The sequence below is a fragment of the Schistocerca americana genome, chromosome 3, assembly GCF_021461395.2.
Source record: "Schistocerca americana isolate TAMUIC-IGC-003095 chromosome 3, iqSchAmer2.1, whole genome shotgun sequence".
NCBI classification, from domain to species: Eukaryota; Metazoa; Arthropoda; class Insecta; order Orthoptera; family Acrididae; genus Schistocerca; species Schistocerca americana.
Window position 1 is genome coordinate 541,520,000 of NC_060121.1, and position 12,177 is coordinate 541,532,176.

Below are 12,177 nucleotides of genomic sequence, written 5' to 3' on the forward strand. Positions count from 1 at the left end.
ATCTATGCGAACGTCTGAAACCAGTAGATTTTCTTGCATTTCATTTTAATTTATTTTTTTGTTGGATAATTCTTTCCTTTCAAGATTCCAGGTGCTTGTTTAAGATCAACATCCATGATCTTCCTCTGATGAATCGAACAAATGCTTGAGCAAACAATCTAATATCTAAGCAAAGAAATGCACTGGGACGAAACACAGCCAATACTGAAATGATAGCCTTCCGCCTACGCTCAAAATCAGGACAGGGATACTTTTCAACTACGTAACAAACAACATACATAGGATATAGCTTCCTCCAACGGCGTAGCCAGGTATTTTGCCACTTGGTGGGCACTTTTAATTTGTCTACACCTCTCTCCCAATCCCTACCAAGACCACATAAACATCAAATTCTTTTTCTGGGGAAGTAATTTTTTTTACAGGTGATTAAGTAAGCAAAGTATAACCCTAAATAATTTGTAAACAGTTTATTATTAATGGAAATAAATAAAGCAAATGCATTTTTATAAATAATACAGTTGAATTAATTATTAATGGTTCAGTAAAAATAATCAAAGGTTTCCTTTATGATAGATGGCTTTAACATGTACCTTGAAAGCCCTTCCTTGCAACTTTTCTGTTGCAATTTTTGGAACTACGTCATCAAATTCCATACGTTAAGCTACACTATTTTAGATTGACAAAAATGCCAAACTACGGAATCCTGCTTTACTCTTAGTGAACTTAATAAGTTACATTTTTCAAAAAGTTCTCTCAATTGAGGCTACCGGAATACACGGGGTGGAGAGAACTCTTAATCCCAAAATAAGGTTGGGAACCGATTCGGAAAATTTATATTCATCTACGAACTATAATAATCTTAAAGATGCGCAACTAACGGGCTCTTCTTTTGGAATGTTAGCAGCATACAAAAATGTTAAAATGTGTGTGAAATCTTATCGGACTTAACTGCTAAGGTCATCAGTCCCTAAGCTTACACACTACTTAACCTAAATTATCCTAAGGACAAACACACACAGCCATGCCCGAGGGAGTACTCGAACCTCCGCCGGGATCAGCCGCACAGTCCATGACTGCAGCGCCTTAGACCGCTCGGAGCAGCATACAGACATCTTATTAACCGCGGAATTTCTTCAAGGAAACCAGCTTCAGGAATATCATCATAATTGTGACTAAACTTTTTACAGTCGTGGGAATTTCCGTTTCTGGGATTTTAATAGGATTGCTGGGCTCTAAAACAGAAAAACGATCTGACATATGTCCCACAGTTTTGCAGTGTGTTTCTGTTCCTTGTAGAAACTTTCGACGCACTAAGACGCGGTTCACACTGAAACAATGTGATATGCGATGTTACACGCGATGCGACTTGTGATATGACGCAGAAGCTAGCCGCATCGACAGATCGCATAGACACGTAGTTGAAGTGACAACTGTTCGACACTAGAGCGACAGCGATACGACACCGATACGTATCTCTATCGTACCGCGCGGTGCAACACGGAGTGCCAGTCGAGTCGCTCCATTGAAGTTGTGTCCTACGACACACGGTCAGCGAAATTTCAAGTCATCCGATGTGCCACAAAGAAAAAAAGAAAAAAAGTTTTATATGTAGATGAAGCAAAACTACATCCGTCTCTGTAGTTAGTTTCTCAGTAAAACTTTTACTTTCCGAGTACAAAACTAAGAACAATTTTTGTTAGGGTCACACATGCTCTCTGCTGTGCAGTCTATCCCATTCGATTTTGAGGAAACTATGTGGTAAAAAAAACTGATTTTTCCGCATTTTATAGTCGGACTTCCCAGCTTTATAATGAACTGGGTTTCTTTCCGTTATTTCCCGTAGTTGTTGTGATACTTCTCAATCTCTAGATATATTTTGAAAAAAAATTATAGTGAAAAATGTGGCCACTGCCCGTTTCCGTTTTCCAGGTTTCAGGTCATTTATTTCTGTGTACGAAATATATTTAATACACTACGTGATAAAAAGTATCTGGACACCTCCAAAAACATATGTTTTACATATTAAGTGCATTTTGCTGCCACCTACTGCCAGGTACTCCATAACAGCGACCCCAGTAGTCATTAGACATCGTGAGAGAACAGAATGGGGCACTCCGCGGAACTCACGGACTTCGAACATGGTCAGGTGACTGGGCGTCACTTGTGTCATAAGTTTGTAGGTGAGTTTTCCACACTCCTAAACATCTCTAGGTCCACTGTTTCCGAAGTGATAGTGAAGTGGAAACGTGAAGGGACACGTACAGCGCAAAAGCGTAGAGGCCGACCTCGTCTGTTGACTGACAGAGACCGCCGGCTGTTGAAGAGGGTCGTAATGTGTAATAGGCAGACATCTATCGAGACCATTACAAAGGAATTCCAAACTGCATCAGGATCCACTACAATTACTATGGCGGTTAGGCGGGAAGTAAGAAAATTTGGATTTCATGGTCGAGTGGCTGCTCATATGCCACACATCGCATCGGTAAAAGCCAAACGACGCCTCGCTTGGTGTAAGGAGCGTAAACATTGGACGATTGAACAGTGGAAAATCGTTGTGTGGAGTGACGAACCACGGTACACAATGTGGCGATCCGATGAGAGGGTGTGGATATGGCGAATGCCCAGTGAACTTCATCTGTCAGCGTGTGTAGTGCCAACAGTAAAATTCGGAGGCGGTCGTGTAATGGTGTAGTTGCGTTTTTCATGAAGGGGGCTCGCACCCCTTGTTGTTTTGCGTGACACTATCACACCATGATGTTTTACTCGCCTACTTGCTTCCGACTGTTGAAGAGCTATTGGGGGATGGCGACTGCATCTTTCAACACGATCGAGCACTTGTTCATAACACACGGCCTGTGGCGGAGTGGTTACACGAGTATAACGTTCCTGTAATGGACTGCCCTGCACAGAGTCCTGACCTGAATCCTACAGAACACCTTTGGGATGTTTTGGAACGCCGACTTCGTGCCAGGCCTCACCGACCGTCATCGATACCTCTCCTCAGTGCAGCACTCAGTGAAGAATGGGCTGCCATTCCCCAAGAAACCTTCGACGTAAGCCTGCGAGAGTGGAATCTGTCATCAAGGCTAAGGGTGGCTCAACACCATATTGAATTCCAGCATTACCGATGGAGGGCGCCACGAATTTGCAAGACATTTTCAACCAGGTGTCCGGACACTTTTGATGACGTATTGTATATGTACCTAATTGCAGGACCCGATGGTTTGCAGCGCCGTCACCACAACTCGCATTCGTCTTTCCCAGATTCACGGCCTCAAGAGATAACGCGGCCTTCGCAGCCGCCCGCTGGTGCTGCCACGGCACCCCAACACGAGCCAATGACCGTCGCGCCTTCGCCTCCGCCGTCGCTGTCGCCGACATCGCCTCAGGAGACGCCCTCGGGACTGGACGTGTGTCCTGAGCAGTGTTTTCGGGAAGACGATGCTCTGCTCTCGCAAGCCAGATGGCGGGGTACAGCTGGGAGAACGCCGTCCTCCACAGCTACGGTCCCGGCTCATCTCTACGTCCAGGTTCCTGCCTCACCCCTCCCCGACCCCCCGTTGTAGTTCACGTCGGCGTTTCGGTGAGTCGGGGGGGAGGGGGGGGGGGACAGGAAGGTGATGGCGTACGCCTTGGCTAGCACACTGGTCGGCACTAGGAAATATTGTGTAGAAGGCGCTGAACTAAGCGTGTCTATGACAAGAGAAAACCAAGACACGCCCACAGGCTACGCGCCGATAGCGCCCCCTGGACAGCGTACATATAGGCCGCCGCCGCCGACTGAGTTGTCTCAATGGCTCAATCTCCGTACCTCAGTACGTCGCGTCGGGACTCAGTTCGCATTGCGCCCCAGTATGCCGGGCTATGCTCCAGTCTTGCACAGTGTTAGTCGTCGCCTCGCACCTCAGTTACATGTGAGGGAACGTTAGTCATTGTATATTGTTGTGATATGGACACGGACAAGATTCAAGAATCAGTGTCATTGAAGTTAAATACTCAATTGGTTTCTGTAATAAAGTGTGTTTTAACCACGTGTGCATTTTGTGTTGCTGCGAGGGGAAACCGGCCACCCACCTTCTATACCACCCTCTTCTCATCCAGCCAGGAACCACAAAACATTACAGGAGGGCGCAGCATCTGTCCACCTCTGTAACTAAACCGAAGGATGTTTGTTTTGATATCATACGTATTTCTCTCCCTTTTATTTAAGAAGTATTCTCAGTGGTTTGTAATACAAGTTTATTCTATTCATATAATACACTGCTGGAAAAATGCAGAGCACTCAAGGACTGTGTTCACTGGCACTAGGGTATAAACGTGCCTAATGAAGGGTTGTAGTGTTAGTGATTCATTTGTCACAGTCATTGGTGTTCAAATTATGCTTAGGTACTCTGTCTGTGCATCCTCTGTTTTGACTCTGCAGGCGGTAACTGTGTTGTGTTAGAAGTGAGCAATGTTTGTAATATTCATTCTAGGGTACAACCATGCCCCACCGACAGTTATGTATTCCAGTGGAAGAGCTTAAGCCATTTGAAGAGGGTCGCACCCTGGGCTGCGGGAAGATGGATGGACATGTTGACAGATTGCTGCACATATCGGGCACTATGTATCCATCGTATGTCGATGCTTTCAACAGTGATCTGCGGAACATTACAACACCTATAAACCAGGTCAAGATCGATGCATTGTGTGAGCAACAGTGTCCGACCATACATAATCCAGGGGCGAAATCAAGCCACTTGTTGCACCTGTTGTGTCATCGTCATGGATCGTTGAGAACTACATACTTGCAAGTGGCTTAAGATCACCAGGCTACCGCTGGTACCACGACACCCCCCAGTTTGACCACTGTGGTGTCGTGAAAGAGTTGACTGGAGTTTGGAATGGTAGTCTGCTGTCTTCAGTAATGAGTGTAGCTTCTCTGTGTATGCAAGTGATGGATGTACATGTGTTTGGCGTAGACCTAGTGGTGTGCCTAGCCCAGAGTACATTGTCCCATGACAAGAAGGCCCCGTCCCAGGTTTCATAGTGTGCCAGGCCATCAGTCACAACTCGCCATCACACTTGCTGTTTCTGCAGGGTAAAGTAACGAGTGCCCACTACATTGCACGGACTGTTATACACGTGCTATTGCCGTTTCCACAACAGGAGGATGGTGTGTTTTTCCAGCGGGGCAATGGATGTCTACATGCAGCTGCGGCGATACAACGTGCTCTTTGTGGTGTATAAAAATGTTCAAATGTGTGTGAAATCTTATGGCACTTAACTGCTAAAGTTGAAGGGTATGTGCTGAGATTCGATCAGGATAGAGCCAGTGAAAAATGTCGATAGTTCCCAACCGCAAGGTTGGACGAGTAGCACATCTTCGAGTAGTAAGATTTTTGACAGCTAACGGAGCTAGGTGCACGCGGTAAAAGTTTGGGTTGTGGTGAGGAGATGCGCAGAGACAGTAGATGTGTTTCCAGTCGGAGCTAGATGCCTGCAGGAGGCAGCCGGGTCGTGACAGCATCAAAGTAAGAATTGGCGCTCCGCACATAATAAGCTATATATTGAGCGAAACTCGGCACATACCTGGGGAAACTAGAAAGAATAATTAATAAAATAGGTTTTCTTTGGTTAAATAATGTCTAAAAGCTAGATATAAATCCCATTGTTGATGCAATAAACGTTTTGTGAAACTTTCTCGTAGATCCATGTTACAGAAGTATTTTTTAGTTTTTCACATGTGCCTTAAAAGTCTGAACAATAAATATTTTTTCGATAAAATTAGAGTTTCATCTCACACCTAATGTCGTTCTCCGCATCCTGTGCTTGCATTGAACCAAAAGGTACATTAAAGTAAAGTTCCCATGAGTAAAGCTAATAATTTCATTTATCAGAGTAAAATAATCTATATGCCATTGCACAGTTGGCAAATTATTCAGATCAGGACAGAATTTTTATTAAGTAACAAACAGGGCCAAAATGACTAAAGTTATCTAGAATGACAATTTTATGCCACTGCACTACGGCTGAGTTGAATATATGTTTTATTATCGGCTAAACGGGAAGGAGTGCACGAGCTAAGTCCACAGACGCAGTCAGATGCAGGTTGGTGACTTTCATTTATTTTTACCACTAAACTTTCATGCAGTCAGATGTGTATTTTGAGTATTAATTTTCCAACAATATTTTCATGCAGTCAGATAAAGTTCAGTTCAGTTAAATACACAGTCAGATGCAAGTTTTATTAAAGACTAAAGCAGTCACATGCAGTTCAGTCGAGTTAAAATAGGGAATTTTTATTAACAACACTTTCAAGGTCATCAGTCCCTTCGCTTACACACTACTTAACCTAAATTATCCTAAGGACAAACACACACACCCATGCCCGAGGGAGGACTCGAACCTCCGCCGCGACCATTTGTGGTGCACAGTAACTGCCCTGACCAGCAAAACCACCAGATCTCTCAACCACCGAAAACGTGGACATCTACATCTACATCTACATTGATACTCCGCAAGCCACCCAACGGTGTGTGGCGGAGGGCACTTTACGTGCCACTGTCATTACCTCCCTTTCCTGTTCCAGTCGCGTATGGTTCGCGGGTAGAACGACTGTCTGAAAGCCTCCGTGCGCGCTCTAATCTCTCTAATTTTACATTCGTGATCTCCTCGGGAGGTATAAGTAGGGGGAAGCAATATATTCGATACCTCATCCAGAAACGCACCCTCTCGAAACCTGGCGAGCAAGTTACACCGCGATGCAGAGCGCCTCTCTTGCAGAGTCTGCCACTTGAGTTTATTAAACATCTCCGTAACGCTATCACGGTTACCAAATAACCCGGTAACGAAACGCGCCGCTCTTCTTTGGATCTTCTCAATCTCTTCCGTCAACCCGACCTGGTACGGATCCCACACTGATGAGCAATACTCAAGTATAGGTCGAACGAGTGTTATGTAAGCCACCTCCTTTGTTGATGGACTACATTTTCTAAGCACTCTCCCAATGAATCTCAACCTGGTACCCGCCTTACCAACAATTAATTTTATATGATCATTCCACTTCAAATCGTTCCGCACGCATACTCCCAGATATTTTACAGAAGTAACTGCTACCAGTGTTTGTTCCGCTATCATGTAATCATACAATAAAGGATCCTTCTTTCTATGTATTCGCAATACATTACATTTGTCTATGTTAAGGGTCAGTTGCCACTCCCTGCACCAAGTGCCTATCCGCTGCAGATCTTCCTGCATTTCGCTACAATTTTCTAATGCTGCAACTTCTCTGTATACTACAGCATCATCCGCGAAAAGCCGCATGGAACTTCCGACACTATCTACTAAGTCATTTATATATATTGTGAAAAGCAATGGTCCCATAACACTCCCCTGTGGCACGCCAGAGGTTACTTTAACGTCTGTAGACGTCTCTCCATTGATAACAACATGCTGTGTTCTGTTTGCTAAAAACTCTTCAATCCAGCCACACAGCTGGTCTGATATTCCGTACGCTCTTACTTTGTTTATCAGGCGACAGTGCGGAACTGTATCGAACGCCTTCCGGAAGTCAAGAAAAATAGCATCTACCTGGGAGCCTGTATCTAATATTTTCTGGGTCTCATGAACAAATAAGGCGAGTTGGGTCTCACACGATCGCTGTTTCCGGAATCCATGTTGATTCCTACATAGTAGATTCTGGGTTTCCAGAAATGACATGATACGCGAGCAAAAAACATGTTCTAAAATTCTACAAGAGATCGACGTAAGAGATATAGGTCTATAGTTTTGCGCATCTGCTCGACGACCCTTCTTGAAGACTGGGACTATCTGTGCTCTTTTCCAATCATTTGGAACCCTCCGTTCCTCTAGAGACTTGCGGTACACGGCTGTTAGAAGGGGGGCAAGTTCTTTCGCGTACTCTGTGTAGAATCGAATTGGTATCCCGTCAGGTCCAGTGGACTTTCCTCTATTGAGTGATTCCAGTTGCTTTTCTATTCCTTTGGACACTTATTTCGATGTCAGCCATTTTTTCCTTTGTGCGAGGATTTAGAGAAGGAACTGCAGTGCGGTCTTCCTCTGTGAAACAGCTTTGGAAAAAGGTGTTTAGTATTTCAGCTTTACGCGTGTCATCCTCTGTTTCAATGCCATCATCATCCCGTGGTGTCTGCATATGCTGTTTCGAGCCACTTACTGATTTAACGTAAGACCAGAACTTCCTAGGATTTTCTGTCAAGTCGGTACATAGAATTTTACTTTCGAATTCAATGAACGCTTCACGCATAGCCCTCCTTACGCTAACTTTGACATCGTTTAGCTTCTGTTTGTCTGAGAGGTTTTGGCTGCGTTTAAACTTGGAGTGGAGCTCTCTTTGCTTTCGCAGTAGTTTCCTAACTTTGTTGTTGTACCAAGAAGTGGGAAATTACACGACCACCAGGGCTTACAAGAATCATTGCCGAATTGCAACAAAAGGCGCAAGATGGCTGGGACTCGTAGGGTGAGGTTTGGCACTTTTATGATAGTTTACATGTTAGAATACACCCCTGGGACTGTTTGAGGAGCCTTTATTGTGACGTGTGTTTCATTTGCTCTGAATTTATCATCGTATATTCCTTCAATGATGAACTACCTGTCACATCAATTGTCAGTAAAATGATCTTGTCCTTGAGGGTGTTCCATTTTCTTCCAGTAGTACAAATATTTTATATAATGTTTACAGGTATGTTACGATACTGCAGTTTGTTCACAACTTTCTTACTGTAAGGTAAGAAACAATTATTTGCGTCCCAAGTTACAGAAGCTTAAAGTGTTGTTTCGCTTTACTCACGATTTTTTGAGATCTTACTATCATGTATGTGTCGTGCTACAACTGTACCTCGTTGACCTGCTTAGACAAGAACATCACCCACATGCATAGCCATGTGCGTTAAAGTGCACACGTCCAGGACAGGGATACGTGCCGACCCTGGGACGAATCCACCCAGTGGTCAACGACGAGGGTCAGCGTGCCAGTGTGTGGTTCTCAGGCAGTTTCCCATGTCTCACTTGATGAACACTGAGTTGGTACCCATATCACACCTCAGATATATACTACACAAAATTTTCGAACACTTTTTCACACTTTCCCAGAGAGTTTGCTCTAGACACAGAAAGATGGGGTACCGGTACACTGATTTCGTCCTGTTGAGTGAAGAGGAGATTAATAATATTAGATTTTTGGTCTCCTTAAACCCATCAGCAGTAGCAACACAAATGTCCCAGGTTCACGCTTGAGCTTTGACCTAGCAATGGTAAAGTGGCTGTTTTAATACTTCTAGCTTCCTATGTGCTTTCTGTATCTCATATTGAAATTTCTGTCAGTCGTTCCCAGACACATTGGTGCGTGTAAAGAAAAAATGTAACTGGAGTGTGTTTCTTGTTCTGTGTATGTGTGAAATCCTTGTTTCTTCAGTATATTTACTATACTGTGTGTTGCTTTGTCTCTATGTTAATATGTACCTTGTATTTTTGTTTGTCATAAAGGTTTCTGTTACACATATCTCTCTCTCCTCCTCCCCCCTCCCCCTGGTGTGTATGTGTGTGTGTGTGTGTGTGTGTGTGTGTGTGTGTGTGTGTGGAGTCTCTGTTGGTTGTGGAGTTGTGCTGTGCTTTGGTCCTCTGCTTGTTTTCATTTTTCTTATCTGTGTTTTGATTTTCATATTGAATCTTTGTATTATATGGGTATTACATTACGTTCGTTTCGGCTGTGATCTGTATTGTTTCTAATCGTTCTCCATAGTTTTGCGTGCTGAATGGAATTTTATTTAGTCTGTGTATTATGTGTTGGGGAGTTGCTAATTTGTGATTCAGTGGGTGACTTGATGCAGCATGTATAATTTTGTCTGCTGCTGGTATTCTTTAAATGACAAACTTGTGCTCATTTCTGTCGCTCTTTATCGTTATATCTAGAAAATGTATTTGTTTTGTGTGTTTTGCTTAGTGAATGGAATATTTCTATGTATACTGTTCATGACTGTATGAAGTTTTTTGTTAGTTCATCTGTCATATGTATTACATCATCCACAGATGACGATGAACCAACAGAGAGGAATATAAAGAATAATTAGACTTCTTTTCACCCCATACAGCCTATGTGTTTGGAAATCAATCTGTACTAATTCTGGTGAAGAATGTGGACAATTCTGAGGAACCGTAAAGAGCAATAAATGATTAAGAGTGTTCCAAAAATAGTTTGCTAATAATGCAGGGTAATTGTTTCCAAGCAACTAGACACCCTTCACGCAAGGATAAAAATTATTAAGAAAATTTTGTAGCTATTTCCTGTTGCTGCAGTTTAAAAAACAGCAAGGAAGACAGTAATCTACAACTGAGCTCGATTCCATTTACAACGATTTTTATTGAAATTACAAACGTGGCACAACACTTCAGACACAAATGGCGTGAAACGAAGTGTGGAGGATGAACTGCTCAATCTTAGGGTCATATGGCGTGACTGTTGGCTATTGGCTATCATAGCGGTGTCGTGTAGCCTTGCCCCACGTCTGCAGATATGACTTACGAGTGGTAGCCCTAGTGCTCACGCCATTAGAGATGGGCAGTTGCTTGTCAGAAGTCCTTCCAACACCTCATCTCATCGAATTCTGTCAAAGACACCTCGGCTGATGAGCAGTTAGCGTGCACTGCCGCCATAGCACTTTGAGAAATACATGGCAATTGATTGTCAATAGTAGTCGCCGTCTAGTCTTAAGCTACTGCTGATGACGCCTTTGTCACTGTGTTAGAATATTTGTAAGACTTGTCGAGAGTGTCTGCAGCACTGGAAGGTTCTCAGTCTTTGATTGTGGGTCTGAGTACTGGGCATAGTTGATGTGAACTTTCTGTAACGTTCAGCTTAAAGCACGACCACCTGAATGGGCTCAACCACACAGATCATGAGGATAAGAGTATAACTTTCTTACCCAGTACTGTAAGCTGAAAAATACCATTTCGTTCAAGTGTAGAGGCTTACAAAGAACTCGGTCATACAACCTCCATGTTCGCTTGGTGTTATCGAAATTTTGTTACACACTACCGTGTAACAGTTCAGTTACATCTGGTTTTTTATTTACCCCTAAATATTAATTCTAAACACATAGCTAGAACAATGAATTTCAGATGTTTGCTAAGTGACGGAAGAAAGGCGGAAGTTTGAAAAACAGGTGTTTACTATTCATTTTGTGAAAAATTGTTGCAACAAAAGAGCGTCCGAGCCGCCACGCATCATCACATCCTGATTCCTGAAAGATGGAATACGAAAGCCAAAGTAGGTGCAGCAAGCTGTGGACAAGAGGAAAAATAGTCATGGCGACCACAATCGGCCACTGTTTTCTGGAGAATGAAGACAAAAAATTTATGGCATATAGTCAGTGGTGGTATTGTATTCTTTCTGGACTAACCGGATTACCGTTGCTTCAGGCTTTTGCCGATATAACTAATCTATTAAAAGTTAATCCAGAGTTTAATAATACAAGGAGCACTGCCTGTAACTTTTATTAGAATGTAGCTAAAATTGTTTCCTGCGTACATTCGTTTCTTTTACAGAATAACCAAATGGCAAAACAAGTTTCTATTAATTTCAGTTGGTTTACGTGATTACAGTTTTTAATTTCTGTTAGTGAGGCTATGAGAATTTTCTACACTGGATTTTACGGCCTAATATTTTTTCCATACCATCGGTATGCTCCTATCGGTGCACAAAAAAGGAGAATATGCGTGCTCCTGTCTATTAGAAGAATGACTGAAAAGTGGAGTACCAGCTACCTCATTCTACCTTCCTCAGCACCTTTAAAAATTTTCCCAAAAATTTTAGAATTCACACATATTCGCTCTCTTTTTAACGTGCAACTCATCTCTCAGAGGTATGTGGCACCAAATTTTTATGCACTGTTCACACAGTTTTCATACTTTTAACGTGCAACTCATCTCTCAGAGGTATGTGGCACCAAATTTTTATGCACTGCTCACACAATTTTCATAAAATATTGGCCGGTGATTTACGGGCGAGAGCTGCTGCCCGATGACATCCCAGATGTGTTCCATCTGGTTCAGATCAGGCATATTTGTTGGTCAAGATATCAATCTCAGTTCACTATCATACTCCTCAAACCACTGTTGCACGATCCTGCCTTGTGACGTGGGCATTTGTCGTGCTGGACG